Raw genomic sequence first — 6,181 nt, 5'->3', positions numbered from 1 at the left:
CAGCTCTATACTCTCGGCAGGGTCCTTGAGAGTGCATGGGAGTTTGCCCAACCAGTCTACATGTGTTTTGTGGACTTGGAGAAGGCATTCGACCGTGTCCCTCGGGAAGTCCTGTGGGGAGTGCTCAGAGAGTATGGGGTATCGGACTGTCTGATTGTGGCGGTCCGCTCCCTGTATGATCAGTGCCAGAGTTTGGTCCGCATTGCCGGCAGTAAGTCGGACACGTTTCCAGTGAGGGTTGGACTCCGCCAAGGCTGCGCTTTGTCACCGATTCTGTTCATAACGTTTATGGACAGAATTTCTAGGCGCAGTCAAGGCGTTGAGGGGATCCGGTTTGGTGGCTGCAGGATTAGGTCTCTGCTTTTTGCAGATGATGTGGTCCTGATGGCTTCATCTGGCCAGGATCTTCAGCTCTCGCTGGATCGGTTCGCAGCTGTGTGTGAAGCGACTGGGATGAGAATCAGCACCTCCAAGTCCGAATTCACGGTTCTCGCCCGGAAAAGGGTGGAGTGCCATCTCCGGGTTGCGGAAGAGACCCTGCCCCAAGTGGAGGAGTTCAAGTACCTCGGAGTCTTGTTCACGAGTGAGGGAAGAGTGGATCGTGAGATCGACAGGCGGATCGGTGCGGCGTCTTCAGTAATGCGGACGCTTTATCGATCCGTTGTGGTGAAGAAGGAGCTCAGCCGGAAGGCAAAGCTCTCAATTTACCGGTCGATCTACGTTCCCATCCTCACCTATGGTCATGAGCTTTGGGTTATGACCGAAAGGACAAGATCACGGGTACAAGCGGCCGAAATGAGTTTCCTCCGCCGGGTGGCGGGGCTCTCCCTTAGAGATAGGGTGAGAAGCTCTGCCATCCGGGAGGAGCTCAATGTAAAGCCGCTGCTCCTCCACATCGAGAGGAGCCAGATGAGGTGGTTCGGGCATCTGGTCAGGATGCCACCCGAACGCCTCCCTAGGGAGGTGTTTAGGGCACGTCCGACCGGTAGGAGGCCACGGGGAAGACCCAGGACACGTTGGGAAGACTATGTCTCCCGGCTGGCCTGGGAACGCCTCGGGATCCCCCGGGAGGAGCTGGACGAAGAGGCTGGGGAGAGGAAAGTCTGGGCTTCCCTGCTTAAGCTGCTTCCCCCGCGACCCGACCTCGGATAAGCGGAAGAAGATGGATGGATGGATGTATTCCATTTATATTTACATCTAACACAATTTCCTAACTCATATGGAAACGGGGTTTGTATGATGTGGAACTGACTATGACATACTCAAACAACGTCGGACTACAATGGCGGACTCGCGCAAAGCTCTTAATGTAAAACTTTACCATGTATGGAGATATGCGCTGACGTCACAATGGGAAAAAACGTCATAAATGGGGCAAATTCCAAACGCCTCGTTTGGAGGAAGTATGAAGGAAGGCAAGATTGTTTTATAAATATTTCCGCCATGCCTCATTGGTTTGATTTAAAATTTGCGAAATAGGTCCCTCCTCCAAAAACACGCACCCGGGGATAGGTTGATTGGCAACACTAAATTGGCCCTAGTGTGTGAATGTGAGTGTGAATGTTGTCTGTCTATCTGTGTTGGCCCTGCGATGAGGTGGCGACTTGTCCAGTGTGCACTATGCCTACCGCCCGAATGCAGCTGAGATAGGCTCCAGCACCCCCCGCGACCCCGAAAGGGACAAGCGGTAGAAAATGGATGGATGGATGGTCCCTTTTAAGGTAGTGCTATAGATAACAATGGTGCTTGCACCAAATATTCATACTTCGGACGCATTTGTAAGGTGGAATCACTTGTGTTGGATAAATAAACTGTGGCTCGCCCAGTGCTGGCAGCACTCATGCAGTCCCAGACCATGACACCATCACCTCCAAGCTTGACACAATGATCTTGCTACTCACTTATGTTGCCAACTATTGAGACAATAATAGATGTGTTGACTCTTTTTTTTGTGGATGGTGCCAGACAAGCTGTACACTGACTACTCTAGAGTACATCCAAGTTGACTTTCTATAGTATTGTCTCTTGAAAAGATAGAATAAAATGGAAGTGTGCTTTAAGTCTGCCAGAGGTGAAGCATCACCGTACTAGACGTTCCCGGTAAACCCGTTCCGTGAACATGAGGACTGCCAGCTGGTCAGATGAGGTCTGCAACTGGCCTGTTTGATTAGACAGCAAAGTTGCATCATTTCATTGGCTCCAGGCCTGGACTGCAAAAGTTAGGACTCGATTAAATGCATGTAAAAAATGCCTTTTTTTTGGGTTGTTATGATATGCCCTATGAATTCTGCCAAGCAACAGCCACATAGGTATTACATGTAAATCAAGTTCTGTAGTTTTCTAATGGGTCACAACATTTTTTTTTTCTTGCGGACCTGAAGCGGCGGTTCACCTTTGCTTACTTTGGCATAATCAAGTTTCAAAGGTCAGCCAAGAGAGAATGACCTCCTGTCAGCTGTGTTCCAAGTTTTTCCCCAAAAAGTCCATAGTTCTGTTCTAAACTTTTACATTTGGGAGGATAAAGTGCTCACGTTGTGGCAAGGTTAGTGAGACAAAGGCAACACAACAACGTGGAATCCATGTTGCTCATGTTTTTTTGTGGGACTTCAGAGGCTGACAGAGATCACCAGTGGAATCAGAGGGGAACATTTTGACACCTTTTTGGGATGGAGACCCGAGTCTTGTCCTGTTGAAGAATGGACTTGGAAAACAGATTGTTTGCATCATGTCCAAATATGCAGGGAAGTATTTGTGCTCAAGGTCGAGTGTGAGCCAATAAAGGGTCTAACTAGGAGTTCTAGTCCAAAGCTTGCACCACCATCAGGGCGGCAGAGCATAAACACAAATAGGAGTTATGAGAATGTGTCATTGATGTAGATTTTAAAACTATTTCAGATAGAGATGCCCGATAATATCGGACTGCCGATATTATCGGCCGATAAATGCTTTAAAATGTAATATCGGAAATTATCGGTATCGGTTCAATAAGTAAAATGTATGACTTTTTAAAACGCCGCTGTACGGAGTGGTACACAGACGTAGGGAGAAGTACAGAGCACCAATAAACCTTAAAGGCACTGCCTTTGCGTGCCGGCCCAATCACATAATATCTACGGCTTTTCACACACACAAGTGAATGCAAGCATACTTGGTCAACAGCCATACAGGTCACACTGAGGGTGGCCGTATAAACAACTTTAACACTGTTACAAATATGCGCCACACTGTGAACCCACACTAAACAAGAATGACAAACACATTTCGGGAGAACATCCGCACAGTAACACAACATAAACACAACAGAACAAATACCCAGAACCCCAGTACCATGAAGATTCTAGCGGGAACTCTCGTTCAACCCTTTTTTGATTACGCATGCACCTCCTGGTACCCTAGCACCTCCAAAACCCTCAAATCTAGACTCCGATGAAATCTTATACGTCTAGTCTCTTACGTGAATGAGCTACTGTATTTTTCTGACTATAAGTCGCAGTTTTTTTCATAGTTTGGCCAAAATTCACCTGAAAGACTCTCAGACCATGAGAAACAAAATTCTCTGGTGTGATGGTCAATACCATCCCTACAGTGAAGCATGGTGATGGCAGCATCAAGCTGTGGGGATGTTTTTCAGCGACGGGAACTGGGAGACTAGTTAGGATAAAGGGAAAGATAAATGCAGCAATGTACAGAGACATCCTGAAAACCAACGCTTCCCATCCAACCTGATGGAGCTTGAGAGGTGCTGCAAAGAGGAATGGGCGAAACTGCCCAGAGATAGGTGTGCCAAGCTTGTTGCATCATACTCAAAAAGACTTGAGGCTGTAATTGCAGCCAAAGGTGTATCAACAAAGTATTGACCAAAGGCAGTGAATACTTATATACATGTGTTTTTTTTAAAACAAATTTTCAAAATAAAAAAAACACTTTTCACAATGTCATTATGTGTACAATTTTGAGGACATAAATGAATTCGTTCAATTTTGGAATAAGGTTGTAAAATAACAAAATATGGAAAAAGTGAAGCACTCTGAACACTTTCTGGATGCGCTGTAGGCTCATAACATGCAACTCAAGATATTTCAAGCCTTCTTTTGATATCATTTTCATGATTATAGTTTACAGTTTATGAAAACCTCAAATTGAATATCTCAGAAAATGTGGGTTTTTAAAAACTGTTAGCCGTGATCATTAAGTCTTGACATATCTCACTTTGCATGTACACACAAAGTTGGATATAACGCCATGTTCAATATAACGCGATTGTACCATTGACCCCTAATTTTCACCCGTTTTTTTCCCCACACGACCTTCCGCCCGGATGCGGCTGGAATACGCTCTGGCGAATAGGGATGTGCTGATCGATCGGCTGGCTACCGATCAGTATCAGATCAATTTTCATAAAAAAGTATTTATCGCCATGAATGCCTTTTAATGCCTATCACAAATACGGATTCGCTTTGGCTGAGGCTTTAATCATTTTTAGCCCCCCGGCTGACAAGCGGCTAGCAACTAATGATGTGTCTCCATACACAGCGTGGAGCAGCTCCTCTAAGTCAATGATAATCACCTGCATTACAGCAAATATACTGCGTTAACACGTAGATTAATAATAGTCTAGAGAGAAGATAATATAAAAACTATTTGCGTGTCAACATTGTGACATTTAGCACACAACATGTAAGGGGAGGGTAAATCGATCCATACATTGGTGGTGTTGATACCAAGTGTAGTATCAGTGTATGATCGATACAGTGGTTACGTCCATATCTTAATTTTGTAAAAATATTTTTGTTGTTTTTATTATTTTTTTACAGCAGAGGACTTTGTGGGAAATAAAGCATAAGATTTAAAAGAGTAGTAGATAGTAGTTCTTACTTTTGTTTAGTTATTGTGTACGATTGACTTTGCTGAAAAAAAAATAATTATCTATTAAAAGAGAATAAGGAACTTGATCAAATATTGTGTTGGTGGTGTTTAACTGTCAATAGCCCTCTTTGTGAATAAAGTGAAACATTTACAGTTAATACATGTGATCGGTATCAGTACTCAGTCATGGATGATGGGAAATGTAATAGATCGCACAAAACCCTGATCGAAACATCCCTAAAAATAAAGCTGCACTGGTCACGTGCAGTTGTATACTTATGTAAAGTGCGCAAACACACATTTATTGGTTGTGTAAGCGTGTGTGTGTGTGTGTGATTGAGTCGAGTCACAGCCACGCTCTTATTTTGCTGGAAGTTGAATAAAGAGCGACGGCCTTTTGTGTGCATACATGAAATGTGAAGGGAAGTGGTTGCAAGCGCATTAAGTCACATATGGGCCACAAAGGTGAGGAATATGACCCTGGCCCTTGGCAGTGTTATAATAAAAGTCGTAATTTTACTCAACGCAAGTCAAAATTTTACAAGAAAAACTGAACATTCGTGCAACATTATGATAAAAGTTGGAATTTTACTCAATAACAGTCACAATTTTACAAGAAAAAGCTTACATTTTTGGCAATTTTATGAAAACTGTCGTAATTTTACTCGACAAAAGTCACAATTTTACAACAAAACTTTACAATTTTGGCAATATTATATTAATAATCGTAATTTTACTTGGCAAAATTATGACAAAAGTCATAATTGTGAACAAAATAATGACAAAAGTCATAATTTTTCTAAAAATATGTAACTATTTTGTAACTAAAAAAAATTGGCAATATTGTGATAAAGGTCAGAATTTTATGTGACAAATGTCACCATTTTGCATTATAAAGCAATAATTTTACATTAAAAAAAAGTAATAATTTTACAAGAAAATATTGCAATATCACAGAAACAGAAATAATATGAGAAATTGTTCCCAATTTTTATAAGAAAGAAGTCAACACATTGTGAGAAAGACTGCTTTTAGTTATTTATTTATTTTTATAATTTTTTGTTTGTAATTAGTTTTTTATCTTCATGATTTACTTCAAGTTATTGCAGTGTGTCTCTATATACATATTTATTTTATTTTTGTTATTAATTTTGGCCAAAGGGGGCGCGTTTCAATTTCTTACACACACTTGTTATTACATATGTTGGCCAGAGGGGGAGCACTTCAAATTTTTACACACACTTGTTATTTCATATGTTGACCAGAGGGGCGAGTACTTTTAAAAGCGACACACAGTCAATTTGAAAAATCCCTC

Source organism: Entelurus aequoreus, linkage group LG12 (genome assembly GCF_033978785.1).
Source record: "Entelurus aequoreus isolate RoL-2023_Sb linkage group LG12, RoL_Eaeq_v1.1, whole genome shotgun sequence".
In the NCBI taxonomy this organism is placed as follows: domain Eukaryota; kingdom Metazoa; phylum Chordata; class Actinopteri; order Syngnathiformes; family Syngnathidae; genus Entelurus; species Entelurus aequoreus.
This window is presented reverse-complemented; position numbering follows the sequence as displayed.